This window comes from Squalius cephalus (genome assembly GCF_949319135.1).
Source record: "Squalius cephalus genome assembly, chromosome: 7".
Lineage (NCBI taxonomy): Eukaryota > Metazoa > Chordata > Actinopteri > Cypriniformes > Leuciscidae > Squalius > Squalius cephalus.
The window spans coordinates 16,689,265-16,709,982 of NC_137128.1; the positions used below are offsets into that span (position 1 = coordinate 16,689,265).

Sequence of the window (20,718 nt, forward strand, 5' to 3'; positions counted from 1 at the left end):
CTGCAATTTTTTCAGCCCGAACCCGACCCGACCCGAGACCAACATCAATCACTTTTAAGCTCTCTCTGACGCGCGCGCTCTTTGACGCGCTCTCTCTCTCTCTGACGCGCGCTGTCTCTGCTACACACGCAAACACACACACGTCACACGCTACTAAGAGGTAAACTTTTATTATAGGCCTGAAACATCATGCCCAAAAATATTGAACAAACCGTCCATTACACAGAAGCATAAACGTGAAGGGAGAATATAGTGCTACGGGATCAAACCGCAAAAATAAGTAAATAAACGGCCTACCTTTCTTTGCTTTTCAGTAACTGAAGTGTCACCTGTTTAATGCACGTGAGTGACGCGCGCGCGTTCGTGTATGCGTGTTGCGTTTGTGTTACTTTCTTAGGTGATGTATAATATTTATAATATAATCAATATAACAATATTTCATACACACTTAGTGACGTGTGCTCTGCTGCACGTTAATTATATACACAATGAGGAGAGAAGCTAAAATAAGCCCGAGCCCGACCCGAGCCCGATCTGTAAAAAAAAAAAAACGGCCCGAGCCCGGCCCGAATGGGCTTAGCCTGTCGGGCCCCATCGGGCCCCGACGGGCTTGCAGGGCTCTACTTGAGCTTCTGTTTACCAAATCTGAGATGTGCGTTGACGTATACATGTGAATAAAAGCCTAAATTCAATCTGTTCATCATATGAAACGATCGGGTCTCTTCAGATAATTTGGACTAAACCGTTCAATTCATATGGATTAGTTTAAGAGTTAATCTCTTTATGAACTTTTTGAAGCGTCAAAGTGGTAGTTGGGTGGCTGTCTATGAAGGGACAGAAATTGCTCAGATTTCATTAAAAATATCTTCATTTGTGTTTCAAAGATGAACGAAAGTCTTAGAGGTTTGGAACAACATGAGGGTGAGTAAATGATGAAAGATTTTCATTTTTGGGTGAACTAACCCTTTAAAGGGATAGTGTTTCACCCAAAAATGAAAATTGTCCCATGATTTATTTACCCTCAAGCCATCCAGTGTGTATATAACTTTCTTCTTTCAGACAAACACAATCTATATTAAAAAATATCCTTGCTCTTCCAAGCTTTATAATGGTAGTGAATGGCGCTCCTGATTTTGAAGTCCATAAAGTGCACCCATGCATAAAAAAAAAATCCGCCCTGCTTTCCACAAATATACAGTATATCACAATATATATATATATAGCTATATTCCTCATAATTGTGTACATATATTGCAATTACATGTTCCTATATAAATGTATATAAACAGTGTCAGTGCATATATGTTCAAAAAATGTATTTAGTCCACTGGAGGCAAGCTTGTTGAAAACCCAAGTGCAGTTTATTAACAAAACAATCCAAAAACACGATCAAACATAAAACAAAAGCATGGCATGAAACTAGAAACAAGAACATAGACTAGACATGAGGCTTACATATAGTGGTTACACAAAACAATACTAGACAAAGACACAGGGCAAACATGAGGGCTTAAATACACAAGACTAACGACAAGACAAGGGTCACCTGTGAACAATTAAACAATGAACCAATGACAACATGACACAACAGACAAGGGAACACATGGCAGGATCACATGATAGACAAGAAACAAGAAACAGGAACAAGAAACAAAACCCAAAACGTGACAGTATTATTGAATATAAAATTACATACAGTACATTATGATATACAATGTAAGTAAATATACTGTTACATATTTTGTGATAAAACTGAATATATGAAAAACTGCAATTCCCTTTGTACTGTATTATTTAATAGCCTATATTGTAATATATTAACAAAATGTATTATTTTGTTTATTATAATATAATATAATAATATATTTATCCTTCATACACACACATATATATATATATATATATATATATATATATATATATATATATATATATATATATATATATATATATATATATATATATATATATATATATATATAATTTCATTAAGGGCAGGTGAAAAAAAAAAAAAACTCCACTATAATGAGTTCGCCAACTAACTAGACATTTTGTGTGAAATGAATTTCAAGCTCTGGTGGTAGCTAGCCTTGTAGACGGAAGAGTGATTTCTCTTATAGGCAGATATGCGCTGTTCTGGATTAGTGGGAGTGGCTTGCGGAACTGTGCAATGTGGTGCATTGTGGGAGTTGTTGTCTTTCATACAAATGCGTCCTGAAGTTATTTTTTGTCTTTCCTCTGTCACGAAGGCACCAAATTCAAAATTTATTTTACATTTCGACTACATATATGACCCACTTTCAATAAAAAACAACGTTCCTATGGGTGGAATGCCCCTTTAAGGGCAGGTGAAAAACAAAACAAAAAAACCTCAGAGTATGTTATTGGGAGACCTAGCATTATGCCACTTCACTGGAGAGCTTTGAACGCAGGGGTTAATGTTTGATTTTCCAGCTTGTTCCAAATAACCTCAAACAAGCCACTTTTGTGTTTTGCACCTAAATCAACTACTGTCCAGCACACCCGGTGCATGCTTAATATCTCCTCATTACCTTTTATTGCATCTCTTTTTCTTCTGACCACTGACGGCTACGGCAGAATAAAATGTGTTGGACAAGTTTATGTTCTTCATCATCAGTCATTGTACTGATCCCCAATAGCACACAAACTAATGAAACTATGAATTTGTCAACCGCTAGCCTAAATTGATTATTACACATGGGATTTGTGTTATATTCATGAGCTGAGAGAGACCAGTTCTCAATCATAATTTAATCAATATTATGGTGATTTGTTTTAGCTATGTAGCTAGCTAGCATTACACAATTTCTTTAAATGCAGAGGCTATTTAAAGGACAAGTTCGGTATTTTACACTTAAAGCCCTGTTTACAGATCGTTTCTGATGAAATAGAACGGTTAAGATTAAAATTTGGACACATGCTGCTGTCCCGAGAATTTTAGGTTTATTTCGCTTCTCCCCCCCACCTACACAATGGCAGTCTATGTGCACTGGAACAATCCTTCCTAAAATGCATTAAACTTTCGTTTACAAAGACGTGAAACTCACCGAGTGGTCAGGGGTGTTCACTGATATGCTCACACAAAAATCGCTGCAAAAGATGCTTTCCAACAGGTTTTATCGTAGTTTTTGTCCAACTCCATTGACTTGTATTGGACGAGCTGTGTGAGGTACGGTATTACTCCGCCTCTGCTTCTTCTGTGTATTCAATGAAATGCCAGCGGTTTGCTTGCAATTGGCAAAGGTGCATTATCGCCACCAACTGGGCTGGAGTGTCTATTATTCAAGCTCTCAACGGAAGAATGTTCGGGTGTGAGACGTTTGGAAAAATAGATCCACAGTTTTACAACGAATGGTAAAACACCTGTTGGAAAGCATATTTTGCAGCGATTTTTGTGTGAGCATATCAGTGAACACCCCTGACCACTCGGTGAGTTTCATCTCTTTGTAAACGAAAGTTTAATGCGTTTTAGGAAGGATTGTTCCAGTGCACATAGACTGCCATTGTGTAGGTGGGGGGGAGAAGCGAAATAAACCTAAAATTCTCGGGACAGCAGCATGTGTCCAAATTTTAATCATAACCGTTCTATTTCATCAGAAACGATCTGTAAACAGGGCTTTAAGTGTAAAATACCGAACTTGTCCTTTAAGTGCGAAGGAAACGATATATGCTTTTTATACAAAAGAGTATATAGTGGTGTATAAATCCTACAAGCTGGGATCAGAAGTTACCTTTGTAAAAATATCAATACTCTCTACCAATTTTTTTTCTTCTACTGTTTTTTTTTTTTTTTTTTTTTTTTTTTTGTAGTTTTTATGTGGTTCGACACCATTGTTGTAGATGACACATACATAGTATTCTTCAATAGTGAATAGATCATGATGACTGTGTCCAGATCAGGTTCTCACTCCAATAGAGAATAAATCACTGGGAATATAAAAAAATAAAAAATAAATAAAAAAATGTAGAAAATAAAAAGAATTCACATGTGACCTATTCTGACCTATGATCTTCCTGCTTTCCCCGGTCTGTTGGTCTGTACATTTGTACAATGATTCTCTTTGTGACAGGTACTGTGAAGCCTGGTTTATACTCGTCGCGTCCATGGCAAAAATGATGTCATCGCGGTGTGAGCGGTTGTGTGCATTGAGTGCGCGAGACCCCATTTCGCGTGGTGGTGTGCACGGCATTTTTTTATAACTTTGCACGCGGTTCCACTTCCGAAGATGCACGACTGCAAGGCAACTCTGGGCAAGCATGCATGTGCATCTGTACTGGCACCTGACTACCATAAAAGAAATAAGCCTTTTTAATGAAAATAAAGGTCCATGTTTAATAAAAATGTTCATGAAATTAAAAGAAAAATTTCAAAAATAAAGACGTTGTTTCATTTAGTTTTATACACAGTTCTCATATCCATATATGTAGTTCTAATCTAATGCCACAAGTAATAATCTCAAGGTTTACTTGGTTTTACACGATTTTTTTATTCTTTTGCAGTGTGGGTTTGGTGAAGTGTACCAAAAACAAACATCGTCTGATCTGAAATCGCCCCCTATACCCTCAAATAGGGCGTTATTTGAGGAGACAGCCATTTGTAGTGGTGTCCGAAACCATAGTGGACGTTACTGAGTGCACTCATTCAATCCCACATTGCACTGCAATAACGAATGTACAACCGATGTATGGTCAACGGCTGTCCGAATTCACTCACTCGTTTTCATTCACTCCTTCAAGTGAATTGAATTAGTGGGCTAACGTAGAGAATAGTGAATGAGGGTTTAGGGGGCGATTTCGGATTCATCCTTTGTGTACATATAATCCCAGTGTTTCCTGTGTTCTTTGTCAGATCTTGTCCATGAATGGATGTCTTGTTGGTTTCCTCAGTTTTGTTTCCTGTATTCCTTGCGTTCCTTCTGAGTTTGGTTTTTGTATCTGCTTTTTCGGACAATAAACTCTGCATTTGGATTCTGCTCACCCTTGTTTCTGAGTTCACCGATGTTACAGTTAGCAAGAAAGATTACATTTAAAATTTATTTTATTTAGTGTGTAATTGCATAAAATTAAATGAAACTGAAGGTGAAGGTCGAATGGACACCTGGTTAGTGCTAGAGATCAGATTCACATGGAATCTGCACCTACAGAACAACTCAGTAGATTATTACAATACCTGTCAATCACAAAGTTTTTTTCTGCATTCTGCATCCTTCAAATATTTGTTTTATTACATATTTTGGCTTAATTAATTATGTTTTCAGATACCATGACACTCTCAGCTCGTTTGAAGACATTTTACTATGTTTACTATGTATTACATGTGTTCATTGTTCAAAATGTTGCAACACACACACACACACACACACACACACACACACACACACACTGCAACTTTACATTTCTAACACCGGCTTGTCATGGAGAAGTAACAAAGTCAAACAGCATTCACGTGATTTCAAACAGTCAAAGTTTCAACTTTAATCTATTATGATGTAAAATACGAGAGTACAGAGAAAGAGACCTGGGTCCAGATTCTTCCTCTACTCTTCAAGTCAAGTCACCTTCATTTATATAGCGCTTTTAACAATATGAATAGTTTCAAAGCAGCTTTACAGTGATAATAAGAAATTACAGTAACATAGATTGTTTTGGCCTTACAGCAGCTCTAGAATAAAGTTATTGTCCAGCTAAAGAAAATTTGTTTAAATCTTAAACAAATATGTGATAATTTTGATTTAACACAGGTAGTCAAGGGTCCAACAAGAAAAACTCATAATACTGAAACGCAGATTGACTTAATCTTTTGCAATAAACCAGAAAGAATTACAAAATCTTTTAATATGATCACTGGATTATCGGATCATAATTTAGTTCTGGTGACAAGAAAGTTAACTAGCAGAAGGTTTTGTGTTTCAACTGTTAAGGAGAAAGAAGTATCTAGAATACCCAACAAAGTACGGGATCATTTTATAGATACAATAAACAGGTTTAACTGGAGTAATTTGCTAGCTGGGAAAGATGTACATGATGGAAGTACAGTGCTTACAAGTAGACTGCAGTATTTTATTAAGGAGTTTACATTTTAAACAGAAATTATAAGAATAGTCTCCCATGGATTAATGCTGACATTCTTAATATGATGAAAGAACGTGATCTTGCAAAAAAAAAGGCTAACAATTCAAAATTAAGTACTGATAAACACCATTTTGCAATGTTGAGGAATAAAGTTACATCTCAGTTAAGAAAGTCAAGGGCTGACTTTTTTCTAACCATTATAAACAATGCAGGGGGCAATTCAAAATTGATTTGGGATCAATTAAACAAATTGCTGGGGCAGGAACATAAAGACAGAAAACCTGTTGATCTTGTGTTGGATGGGAAAAGTATTTCTGATCCAACTGTGGTTGCTACAGCTTTTAACAACTATTTTGTAGACTCTGTTGCATCTATTGCACAGGGTTTCTCACACGTAGATATTAGTAAGTGCCCTATCTTGTCGTCAGAGCTCAGAAGCGCTGTGTTTTCCAGCGCTTCTGAAAGAAATATAGAATCCTTAATCAGTTCACTTAATACTTCTAAAGCGAAAGATGTCTTTGGTATGGATAATACAATGTTGAAAGAATTAGGTTCGTCCTTGCTTATCTCCATCACAAAAATTATTAATCAATCGATTTCTGTGGGGGAATTCCCAAATGCTTGGAAATTATCTATTGTTTCCCCTTTATTTAAATCAGGAGACAGACAAATAATTTCCAATTATAGACCTATTAGCATTTTGCCAGTAATATCTAAGGTTTTAGAAAAATGGGTGTCTCAACAGATTAGGAATCACTTGAATAACTCAGTCTTTTCCCTTCATCCATTACAATTTGGATTTAGGACAAATCACTCCACTGAGACAGCAAACTGTTTTTTTTATCGAAAATATTAAAGGAGACATATCATGCTTTTAAATCGTTCCTTTTTACATATAAATCATACATTTGTAGTCTATATAAAGCGGAACTGCAATGCTTGGGTCTGAATTCCTCATTATTATAGCTCCACAGGCCCCTTTTCTACCCCTTTTCTGATGTGCGTCTGAGAGCAACTCGTTTTGGTGCGGTCTCTTTAAATACAATTGAGACACTTCATACCCCGCCCCCTCTCCAGGTTGCAGAGGTGACACTCGGTTCAACTCCACCCCGTTCGGCCATTTTTGTAGTTTGATAGCAGAGATACGATTATCTAGCGGCACAGAAACTTTTTATTCACACGTTGGATCCGCAGCCTGCCGGATCCAGGCCGTATCCAGATCTGACGAAGGCCCTTCGCCTGGACCCGATGACAACGCAGTGCTGAAGTGCCAACTAGTCTCTCCCTATGGAGGATCCCTTTCCCACTCTACAGATAAAGCGTCGTCGGGAAACTAAATTCGCGTATCTACCCCGAATTGATAAAATAAAATTCTGAATCAAAACTATAAGGAAACACCAGTAATTTGTTTAGGCTTGGTTTGTAGGGAATAACAAACCTGCACACATATATTCAAACGCACTTAACTATAGAACCAATTCTTAATGCGCATGTGAACGCCATCAGTGTTTCTCACAGGATCGCGTTTAAAGTTTGTGTAGAGAGAATGGTGTCTTCTTGGCGGCCCCTAATTTAATAACAAATGATTGTTGCGACAGAAGCGAATCAATCAAAACTAACTTTAGCTGTAAAATAACTTTATTAAAGAACCGCTATAAAGCCAAAACATTCTCTGTTACCTTAAATTATACGTTTATCTCTGTAAAGCTGCTTTGAAACAATCTACATTGTTAAAAGCGCTATATAAATGCGCTATATAAATGAAGATGACTTGACTTGACTTGACGTTATTAACAAAATGTCAACAACGGAAGACTTGTCCAGCCAGCCTTACATGTTCGAGCCAGAGTCGGAGCCGGAGCGAGATGAAAATGAAGACGATGAACCTGCAGAACAACGTCTTCATATGGATGTATCGCAATGGTGTGTTACTGTATTTACACATGAAACTTTGGTCTTCCGACCTTTTACCACCATGTCGATTTATTTTGATTAATATGTGCGAGGGAGAGAGAGCAAGACAGCGTCTAGTTTGGAGACGGTGTATTGTTTACACTTTCGCCTGGCTCCGAAGAGAGAGAGAGAGTGCGTGCGCGCGACCGGGTCTCTCTCTCTCTGCTCGTTCTTTCAGTTAAACATGCGCCCTGTCACAAGCGCAGCTGTTCATCTACATTAGACGGTGTAATAAAGCGTGTGGGTTACTACATCCAACAACCGAACATTTTAACTTACCCTCTCGTAACTTCTGCATCTTTTAGCTTGGACTACAAAATTGCAGCGAGAAATAAAAATGGCGGATTGCTCGAAGTGTTGGGCTGGAAGTCAATGTCCTTATTTGGCAGTTCCGCTGCAAATACTGTGACGTAATAGTTCACAAAACGTCATAGATAACAGAAACATCGGAACAGGTTGAAAAATATGACCAAAACAGAATATAAAGATATCAACGAAGCACCTGAAGAGAATAATTTCAACTTTTCTGTACTTCTAAACACTCCAAATATACAACAAAATGCATTTAAGGGCTAAAAAAGTGGATTTAGCATGATATGTCCCCTTTAAATCATTGATTGATAGGAACAAGGTTGTTGGAGCTATTTTTTTTTTAGATCTTAGGAAAGCCTTTGACACTGTTAATCACAATATTTATATCTCATTTTAATTTTTCAGATATTGCTCTAAAGTGGGTAGCATCTTATCTTTTTCAACGATCACAAATTGTACATATTGGCAGCTATCATTCTGAACCTCTTCAGTTGTCCACTGGAGTGCCTCAAGGGTCTATATTGGGCCCCCTTTTGTTTTGCATGTATATTAATGACTTGCCAAGTGCGTGCCCAGAAGTGAGAGTTCAAATGTATGCAGATGACACTGTTTTATATATACATGGAACATCAAAAGCAGCAGTGGCAGCCAAACTTACGAATGCTATGGTTAAAATTAGTGAATGGTTAAACCACTGTAGCCTGCAGTTAAATCTTTCCAAAACAGTTGGTATGTTTTTTAGTAAAACCACCAACTCTGCAGTTGATCCGGACATTTTTATTACCGGTGAAAAAATTCAAATTGTCTCAGAATTGAAATATCTTGGTATTATCATTGACTCCAAACTTAAGTTTAATTCTCAGATTTCAAATACTGTTAAGAAAATAAAATTTAATTTATCTAATTTTCGACACATCAGGAATTCTATGTCTACCCAAGCTGCCAAAATGTTTATGCACTCTATGATATTTTCGCATATGAATTATTGTCTAACTACTTGGTCTCAGGCCAACCACTCCGCCTTGCTCCCAATACAGACTATATATAAACAAACGCTAATTTTTTTTGATAAGAAACCACGTCATTTTCATCATTGTAAGATTTTATCCAAATATAAATTGTTGAGTTGGGAAAACTTTAAGTTTTCAAATGGCTGTTTAGCTTATAAAATTCTTAATGGCCTGGCCCCACCACCTCTTAGTGAGTTTCTGAGTTTAAGATCGGAAAACAGTCGTCTCACTAGAGGTACATTTAGAAGGGACTGTGTTATTAATTTCAGGAAAACTGCTTTTAGTCAGTCTGCCTTCTCTATTAAAGCCTCTAAAGAATGGAATGACATCCCAACGTCAGTTAGAGAATTAAATAGTTATAATGGATTTCGTTCTTCTTTTAAAACTTGGCTTTTTAGCATGCAAATATGTCAACATTGATTGATTTTTTTTTTTCTTTCTCTCTGTTGATTTTGGAAATTATAGGGTTTGTTGTATTCTGTTATATTTTGTTATGTCTTGATTAAATTGTTTTTTTTACATTGTATTTTTAGGTTGCCTATTGTACATCTGGCCTAGGACTGCAGGTGAAAACTAGCCTTTTGGCTAACTCTGGCATATTTTGACTTGTCATGTTAATATGCATTGTCCTTGTAATAAACTAAACTAAACTAAAGTTAGTTTTGATTGATTGATTCACTTCCGTTGTGAAGATCATTAGTTATTAACTTAGGGGCCGCTAACACGACACCATTCTAACAGAAAACCCTCAATGCGCTCCGGCCGCCCATCCGCACAAAACAGTGCCTGGTGGCTCGAGAATGCACTCCCGGAAATATGTTCCAAGGTGCAAACGATTATCAGTTACCTCTGCGCAAACCTACTCAACCTCTGCGCAAACACAGACGTCGCGCACATGCGCATCACGTGTTCAGTCCATAGGTATGCACGTTTGAATATATATGTGTGCTGGCGTGTAGTCCTTCTTTACAAATCAACCCTCAACAAACTACTTGTCTGACCTTAATTTATAATACAGAATTATTTATCACGTCCGCGTAGTCCCGTGGTGACAACGTTTTATCTGTACAGTGGTAAAGGGAAAGGAAGGAGGCTTTCACAGGGGAGAGCCTAGTTGACACTTCAGGACTGCATTGTCGTCGTGTCCAGGGACTGGTCCTTCATCAGATGTGGATACAGCCTGGATCCGGCAGACTGCGGTAAACCTCGGGATAAACAGAGAGACTAATATTAGCGTAGATGCCATCCTTCTTATGATGTAACAAGTACATCTGAATTTATGGGAAGTGTTCCCGGTTCCGGCTGACCTAAACTATGCAGCATAACATTGAATTATATAAGTCTATAATGTGTTGTGTATACTAGGCCAAAAATTTGTGTTTTTAGTCTAGATTTGAACTGACAGAGTGTGTCTGCTTCCCGGACAATGGTAGGAAGACTGTTTCAAAGTTTTGGTGCTAAATAGGAAAAGGATCTACCGCCAGCAGTCGATTTTGATATTCTAGGTATTATCAACTGGCCGGAATTTTGAGATCGCAATAGACGTGAAGGATTATAATGCGTTAAGAGATCGCTTAAAGGAGAACTCCGGTCAATTTTAACATTTTTTTGTAAATTTGGACTTCGACCTCGACCGAAAACAGGAAGAAAATACAGGTATGTGCGCTGGCTAAATTAACATAATTTTTATTCATATCTTTCACATCTACTGCAGTCAGATTCACCCGTGTTAACTCTAAAGGAATCACTCACATGGCTGGGCACTTGTAATGACACATCAAGCATGTTAAGAGGCTAAAAGCAGGTTTAAAACTTGCCCCATTGAAGTCAACAGGGTGCAAATTTTAAAAAGAGGATAACACGGTGTAGGCTACATCGATTTTTGTCATTGTTCTCTGTACTGACAGCACTCCAAATTTACAAAAAAATGAGCTCAATGTTAAAATTGACCGGAGTTCTCCTTTAAGTACTGGGGAGCTAAACCATTTAGTGCTTTGTAAGTAATCAGCAATATTTTAACATTTTTAACCAGGCTAATATGGTTATACTTCCTGGTTCTGGTAAGAACTCGAGCTGCTGCGTTTTGGACTAGCTGTAGTTTGTTTATTAAGCGTGCAGGGCAACCAGCCATAATAGCATTACAATAATCTAGCCTTGATGTCATGGACGCATTAACTAATTGTTCCGCATTTGTCAATGAGAGCATATGACGTAATTTAGACATATTTTTAAGATGGAAAAATGCAGTTTTACAGATACTAGACACGTGACTTTCAAATGAAAGATTGGTATCAAAGAGCACACCCAGGTTCCTAACCGACGATGAAGACTTAACAGAACAGCCATCAAGTGTTAGACAGTATTCTAGGTTATTACGTGAGGAAGTTTTTTGTCCAATAATTAGAATCTCTGTTTTTTCAGAATTTAGTTGTAGGAATTACTAGTCATCCAATTTTTTATATCAGCTATGCATTCCGTTAATCTTGTGAACTGGTAAGTTTCATCAGGGCGTGAAGAAATATAGAGCTGAGAAATATTATATTATATTCGAGTCTATTTAAATGATGTTTCATTAACAAAGTTCGGGAGGAGCACATTCAAATAATCAATCAACTCATCAAACAATTACCCTATCAGCATGAGAGGAAGCATATATATTCACTCTGTCAACTCGCCTAACTTCCTTGACAGTTTTCAGCATCCCTCCACCACCCTGACTCCTCACTCTTGGCTTGTTCTTCCACAGCCAGGAATACGGGGGGAGTACTCTGGGTTCGGGCCGAATACCGAGCCCGGAGCCCTCTCCTCGGACAGCACGCCAAATACGCATTTATTCTATCTGACTTATTTGTAAGTGTGAACTCGTGAAAAGAATGTTGTGGTTGATGATAGTATCAAATGCAGCTCTAAGATCGAGTAACACTAATAGAGAGATATCTCTGATATCTTCACTGTCACTTAGCAAAATAGTTTGTAAGCGCCACCAAGGCAATGGAAGAGATTAGAACATAAAAGTTAATTCACAAGTTCACACTTAAATATAATCAGCTATAGTATAAAATATGCGCATTTGGCGTGCTGTCCGAGAGGAGGGCTCTGAGCTCAAAAGTTTGCCCGAAACCAGAGCACAATTGGAGAGAAGTTTGGAGAGAATAAATGACAGAATTTTAATTTCACCATAACTACTTAGAGGCAAGTTTTGCATGGAAAAATATTTTTTTTTAGAAAATGTTACATCTAGTTTTTGTATGAAAAAACACATCAAATTGGAATCCATTGTCAATGGGGGAACTAAACAAAAAGGGCTATGGTTTCTTTTTGCTGGAAAAGTGGAGTTGGTCTGCATTTGGCTTTCATTGACTTCAAGGCAGCGATGAGAAGGTACTGTAGGTGCATCTTATCATATGCTGCCAGGGAAACCCTTCATTTAATCACCCATTCCCATTGTACATCTGGATCTGGAACAGCAATAGGTGGATCAAAACAAGAGGAGGTGGATCACACCATCACAATCCTTAATTATAAGTGGCTCTTCTTTGTGTAAACTGACAATGGGGGTGACATGATGAGGGAGGATCTGCTGGCATGGTGACATGCACATTTGAAATCTCCTTTACTGTCTCTCCATTAGCATATGTGGGTTAATAATTGTCAATTATCAACACATGACCTAATCTATGGTGCACACAATTACTTTTTTGCAGTGCTGAACCACAGAAAAATGGTTTTCAGTTGGCTAATTAACCTTTCTTCCATCCATTCACACACCCTCCCTCCTTCCTTCCTTTTGTTCTCAATCACAAAAAAAGGTTTATTAATGTGAGAACTCTTAATAAAAAGGTTTTAATTAAAAGTCAATAGAGTGCTGCAGTGATGACATTTTTGTAGGTCAAGCCAGAAGTTAGCATCGCCCTGGTTCCCTCGACAAACCCCCAACAGATTATTGCTGAAGTATTTCCTATTTTAGGAAAATGATTTATAATTCCTATGGTCATATAAAATCACAATCAACTAATATATTGTTGCACAACATCACTAAACGTTCAATTTAACATTAATTGTGAGACAATTAATTAACAACACAGAGTTTTTAGTAAAAGGCATAACAGTTACAGTAACACTTTTAATCACAACATCACTTTCAACATCATCACAGTTAAGCTTCCAACCAGCTTGTTAAAAAAAAAAAAGAGAAAAGAATAGTTTAGAATAGTTGCCTGTTTATAACACGATGAGGCTGTAGAAGTGGACTAGTAGTGAGTAGATGAGTTTACCTCTTTGGCTGATGTAAGGGTGTCACAACAACAATTATGTCACATTTACCTCAGGAAAGCCATTTAATGAACATAATATAGGCTATAGCACGTAGTTGGCAAGAAAAAAATAGCTATAGAGAGTATTTTGCTAAATATGTGTTCTATATTACATATTTATCATATTTTTTACTTATATCATTAAATAAAGTTGTTATTATAATAAAAAAACGCATTATATTTAATTATTTTTAACCTTAAATAATAGCCTACTACCAGCTGATAGGGCTCTCTGTATGTTCTACAGCATTAGGTGAGTTGTTTTTTTTCTTGAGACAAATTAACGCCTATCTTGTGTAGCCTACCTAATATTTATCCAAATGGGTCAATATTAAATCAATTCACAATAGTTGAATTGAATTGAAATAATAAAAAAGCGTAGCTTACCAGAAATTGTACCATGTAAACATTGTAACATGTTGTCACTAAACCTAATAAAATTCAGTTTTTAGTTACTAAAATGTTAGTGACAATCACAATACACTTATTGTGATGCATTTTTTTTTACAATCAAACAAATCGAGAATCGAATCGAACTGTGACTTTAGAATCGAAAATGTAATCGAATCGAGGATTTGGAGAATCGTGACACCCTGATGACGTTCAAAGGCTGATGACGTTCAATGTTCCAAAAAACCTCTGGAGTCTTATTTAGGCACTTGTTAGTGTTACAACCGGCTCATATTTGCAACATAAACGAGAGGCATCATGGAGGGGCAAGGAGTGAAAGAATATACTCACCTAAAGGATTATTAGGAACACCATTCTAATACTGTGTTTGACCCCCTTTCGCCTTCAGAACTGCCTTAATTCTACGTGGCATTGATTCAACAAGGTGCTGAAAGCATTCTTTAGAAATGTTGGCCCATATTGATAGGATAGCATCTTGCAGTTGATAGAGATTTGTGGGATGCACATCCAGGGCACGAAGCTCCCGTTCCACCACATCCCAAAGATGCTCTATTGGGTTGAGATCTGGTGACTGTGGGGGCCAATTTGAAATGATTCGAGCTTTGTGACATGGTGCATTATCCTGCTGGAAGTAGCCATCAGAGGATGGGTACATGGTGGTCATAAAGGGATGGACATGGTCAGAAACAATGCTCAGGTAGACCGTGGCATTTAAACGATGCCCAATTGGCACTAAGGGGCCTAAAGTGTGCCAAGAAAACATCCCCCACACCATTACACCACCACCAGCATGGATCCATGTTCTCATTCTGTTTACGCCAAATTCTGACTCTACCATCTGAATGTCTCAACTGAAATCAAGACTCATCAGACCAGGCAACATTTTTCCAGTCTTCAACTGTCCAATTTTGGTGAGCTCGTGCAAATTGTAGCCTCTTTTTCCTATTTGTAGTGGAGATGAGTGGTACCCGGTGGGGTCTTCTGCTGTTGTAGCCCATCCGCCTCAAGGTTGTGCGTGTTGTGGCTTCACAAATGCTTTGCTGCATACCTCGGGTTGTAACGAGTGGTTATTTCAGTCAAAGTTGCTCTTCTATCAGCTTGAATCAGTCGGCCCATTCTCCTCTGACCTATAGCATCAACAAGGCATTTTCGCCCACAGGACTGCCGCATACTGGATGTTTTTCCCTTTTCACACCATTCTTTGTAAACCCTAGAAATGGTTGTGCGTGAAAATCCCAGTAACTGAGCAGATTGTGAAATACTCAGACCGGCCCGTCTGGCACCAACAACCATGCCACGCTCAAAATTGCTTAAATCACCTTTCTTTCCATTTCTGACATTCAGTTTGGAGTTCAGGAGATTGTCTTGACCAGGACCACACCCCTAAATGCATTGAAGCAACTGCCATGTGATTGGTTGATTAGATAATTGCATTAATGAGAAATTGAACAGGTGTTCCTAATAATCCTTTAGGTGAGTGTATTTATTCAAATAAGTAATCCAAATTAACTAAAGGTGTTCAAACAATCAGTAATCAGTATTAGTGGAAGTCATTATTGAAAGTGTGTCCCTCTTCTCCCACGCTCCAGCAATCCGGATCATAGACGTATACTTTTAAGGAGAAGGAAGAAAACGGCACAAGAACAATACCACAAAGGAGACTCTCACTCACCCCCTACTCCCCTGTATCATTCAGCAATGAGCACTGAGCACGAGACAAAGTGTCAGCAAACACGTTGTCTGCGCCTCGAATATGCTTAATTTGCAAATTATAAGGTTGCAAAAACAAAACCCACCTCATCAACCGCTGACAGGCTTTGCAACGAATGTAGAAAGGTCAGTGGATTGTGATCTGAATAAGTGACAATTTGAGCTCCTCCCCCTACATACACACCGAAATGTTGAAGGGCCCATATCAATGCAAGTGCTTCTTTTTCAATGACAGAGTAGTTTGCTTGATAATAATTACATTTATGTGAAAAATAGCTAACTGGATGATCAATCCCATCCATCCCAGCCTGCAGAAGAGCTGCACCTGCCCCGTTCTGGCTCGCATCCACCTGAGTCTTAAAAGGTTTGTCAAACTGTGGCGCAGTTAAGACTGGAGAAGAGGACAGCAAAAGCTTTACATTTTCAAAAGCTTTTTTCAACAACCTGGAGACCAAACAAACTTAACAGAACTAGTTAATGGGCAAACAACAGATTAGTTATGGGCAAACAACAGACAAAAAGTTTGGGCAAAACCCCCAATAATATCCAGCCATACCCAAAAAACGCATGAATTATTTTTTCATCAAAGGAACAGGGAATCGTTCAATCGCATGCACTTTTTCTTGCAACGCTACCTTGTCCCACCTCCCTTACCAAGTAGACCACATTTGCTTTAGGAAATTCACATTTGGCCTGATTGACAGTAAGCTGAGCTTCAGCTAAACAGAGAAAAAAGAGCAAACACGCTCAAAATGCTATTCCTAGTTATCGCTGTAAACAATTACATCATCTAAATAAACGGCGCAGCCCGCAAGTCCTGACACAACACGGTTCATCAGTCTCTGAAACGTTGCTGGTGCTTTTCTTAATCCGAAACTCATAACGGAGTAAGCATATAACCCAGAGGATGTATTGAAGGCAGTGATTCCTTGCACCTGAGATGTTAAATGTACCTGCCAATATCCTTTTAACAGGTCGAACTTACTGACGAATTTAGCTGTTCCTACTTGATCTACGCAGTCCTCAATCCGGTGAAGGGGAAACGCATCAGGCTTTGTAACCACATTTATCTTTTGGTAATCCGTGCAAAGTCTGTAAGAATTATCAGATTTTTTTAACAAGTAAACACGTTAAAGCCCAGCTAGAGCAAGATGGTTTCGCTAAAACATTATCCAATAAATACTGAACCTCATCCTCTTGTTGTTTCACAACTGGCCCACGGTAAAAACGTTGACGAATTGGCAATGCATCATCAACATCCACATCATGTTCAATTAAATGTGTATGTGATTGGGTATCTCCAAACAAAGCTGAACATTCATTTATTACCTTTATAAAAATAAATAAATAAATAAATTAATTAATTAATAATAATAAATTATTAATAATAATAATAATAATAATAATAATAATAATATTTTATATATATATATATATATAAAAAACTCTCTCTGTTGAAAACTAGATTCGGTCTTTAAATGATCCAAACGAGTAGTATGGATCATTTGCAGTATTTGTCAACCTAGGTTGCAACACACAATCTGCAGGGGCTTCAACTTTCTCCTCAGTTACGCCCATAGGCGCAATACCACCCCCCTCTGAAACTGTTAGTACAGCAGTAATTTTAGATTCGGCACTATCACGAGAAAAATATGGTTTTAACAGATTAACATAACAGAGCTGAACAGATTTCTTTGGATCAGGTGTAGAAATATGATAATTCAACTCCAATACTCGCCGAGTGACAGTATATGGTCCTGAGAATTTTGTGTGAAATGGTGAAGCAGACAAAGGCAACAATACCAGAACCTGATGTCCCTGAGAATACTCTTGCAGTTCTACCAGAAAGACTCAGGAGGCAAAATGACATAAAGCATTAATTTATTAACAGCCCAGCAAGCAAGTATTGTGTTATGAAGTTCTTTGGCGTAGGTTCTAATGCCATGTAAGGGGACCATGCGCTAAGTTGAGTACTTCATCTTGCAATTTAGTGGACACAATCTACACCAGCGACTCACCTCAGCTGTTTTTGCTCTGGGACATCCATTTCCATAACAGTGTCCCATCTTGCACAAAATACCAGCTTGCTGCACTCTGCACCTCATCCGGGGACAACATACTGTAGCATCAAATAAACTAGACAGCATTGAGTTCTCCCGCTGCACAGCTACTAACTCTGCATGAGAAAAAGAAGCTGGAAGAGAAGAAAGGCCAGGAAAAGCATAATTACAGGACTTTTGCACAGGAGCTTGATCAAACTCTTCCCAAATAGAATTCTTAGCCGCTTTTGTTTTAGAACGAGTCACAGCACATGATGAAAACACTTCTTGAAATTCCTCAGCAACATCAAACGAATTGACAGTAGGTAGTGGAGCGACAATGGGTGACAGAGATACATCTGGCCACACACCCTCTCCGGCCAGATTATTACCCAAAATCACATCCACTCCTCTCATTGGTAGTGATTGTCGAACACCCATAATCACCTCACCTTTACCAATTCAGATTACAAAACAACTTCGTGCAATGGAATGGACATAGTTGTAAATGCTATTCCCTGAACCAGTACAGTTTTTCCCAAACTCGAGGCTGATGAAAACGGTAAGGTAGATTCTAAAATAAATGATTCCGAGGCACCTGTATCACGCAAAATTTTAAAAGGTACATTCATCCTCTGGGACAACCTGAAACAGCTTCTCAGCAGAACACCCCTTCTCAGGGTGAACACAATCAGTCAGTAATACTGGGGAGAAAACATTTTGCAATCTTATAGATCCCATGAATTTGTTTACTGTTTAGGACAGGACATTACTTTTTCCAATGCCATTCTTCAAAGCAGTAGCAGCACATGGAGTCAGGAATAGCTTTTGGAGGACCATTAGGCACTTTATCTGTATTTTATGTAAAATCAGGTTTACTTGAAATAATTTTCACTGTAATTCCTACCCCAATTCACTATTTTTATGCACTGACACAAAATCATCGGTGAACACTGCAGCCTCCCCAGCAGTCTTAGGCTTGTTCTCATTAATATAGGTAGAGGCTCTCAGGAATAATACATTTAAGCTGCTCAGTGAGAATCAATTCTAGCAGGCTCTAAAATGTATGCACATTAAAAGTAGTGCACTTCAACATGGGTTTGTTGCTATTTTTCTAGTGTGAAAACGCAATCGATATGCCTCCGGGACTAATTCAAAGGCTTTACGAACTTGGGTTTTTACCTTCTTGTAATATTTACGATCCTCCACTGAAAGTGCAGTATATTCTTGAGCTCTACCCACTAATTCTGACTGAAACATAATTGTTCGATCAGTACAAGGTCAATCTCGTTCATTGACCACACTCTGTCGAGGTCTTTTTCATTAAATTTTGGTAGCAACTTCAAATTACTTTCTCTAACACCATCTGCTGATAGTCTTTCATCAGCCATGAGTTTAAATCATTCTATTTGTAACTGAACATATTAAGCTTGTCGATCTGATACTAATCTTTGTTCAAGTTTAAGTTTTTCATACTCAATTTCACGCTGCTTTACCAAATCATCAGCCTTAAGTTTTGCTAATTCAATTTCCTTTTCTTTTAGTTCTTTCTCGCGCTCCGTAGCCGGCTTAATTTTTTTTTTTATCATGAGCCTGCTGTAATGCCAATATTTCCTTTTGCTGTTCAAATGATAAATTACTCACTGAAATATCAGGTTTCTGTGATCCTACATCAGAACTTGCTATTGCCGTCTCTGACACACCAGTCATTGCACCACAATCAATCAATTTCTTTTTAATCAACGCTCTCAACTCACCTTATTATTAAAGTTTATCGACTGATTTACTTGCTCTCTACAATCCCCCATAATTTCCTACGTTCCCTTTTCTGACGGGGAATAAATTAATTCTTCTAACAACGGCATACATAACCAATCAAATAATCGTCAAACTTACACAGTGACTGACAAATAAAATCATGTCATTTACAACTCGGCTCACAATCAAATCTCCCCCAAACTATCCCACATCCCCAACTAACTAACTCACTCAACCCTAATTCTTCCTGGTCTTCCTTTTGGTCGATCCTCTTTAAGCATTGAACTATCGGTCCAGACCTGCAACCACGGCCGTGCACTCAACCCAGGAATACACCAAAATAAAAACCTACCCAGGGAGCATAACAAATAAATTATGAGCCACCTGTCCGAAGCCAAACATGAAAAAACTGCTCCACTTACTACGAGCGCACCTGATTCTCTTCACTAATTACCAGTCCATGTGCCTCTAGGGGAAGAAAAAAAAAAAAAGCGGACAGCCCCCATATGTAACAATAGCCTTTTTCAAGACAAGTAACAGCTTTAAAAAAATCACAAGGGGTATTAATGATGTATTTTATGTTGTAGAATAAAATGTGATAATATCTTGAGCTTATGTTAACCACAGACCTTACTTCAGGCTTTTAACCAAGATCACATCCAAAAACACCCATAACTGGTTTCTGGCTTTTGGCCTACAAAAATATGTCATCCCTGCAGCAATCTATTATACATGTTGTAGCTGACAACTGTACCAATGAGAGAACGTTTAAAATATTTAATTGCCTTGTTGAAAAGTAAAATAACGTGTGGTTCCCTTGGCATATGAAGTCCCTAAACCTTGAGCATTCCATCTACAGTTGTTGAGCAGTTTCAGGGGAGGATACTGATTAGCTCTTGATTAATACTTTATTGATCCTCCTGGGGCAATTCAGTAGAAAGGAAGATTTCTTAGTCAGCAGTGTTCTAGCCATTACAGAGAAACACTAATGGACTTAATATCCATCACCTAACCACTTGACCTTGACTAATTAGCTTAACAGTTTCTTTTTCAGCCAAAATGTATTGGTGTTATACCAGATTTTGATGATTTAAAAAATGTAAATAGTATATACTATTT

The 20,718-nt window shown here is 38.0% G+C and overlaps 1 protein-coding gene across 1 annotated transcript in view; it reads left to right on the forward strand.

The window, feature by feature from the left end:
* The window catches only part of tmtopsa (teleost multiple tissue opsin a), a 97,786-nt gene that overhangs the window by 50,594 nt on the left and 26,474 nt on the right, over nt 1-20,718 (forward strand). The gene's annotated exons all lie outside the window — the stretch shown is intronic.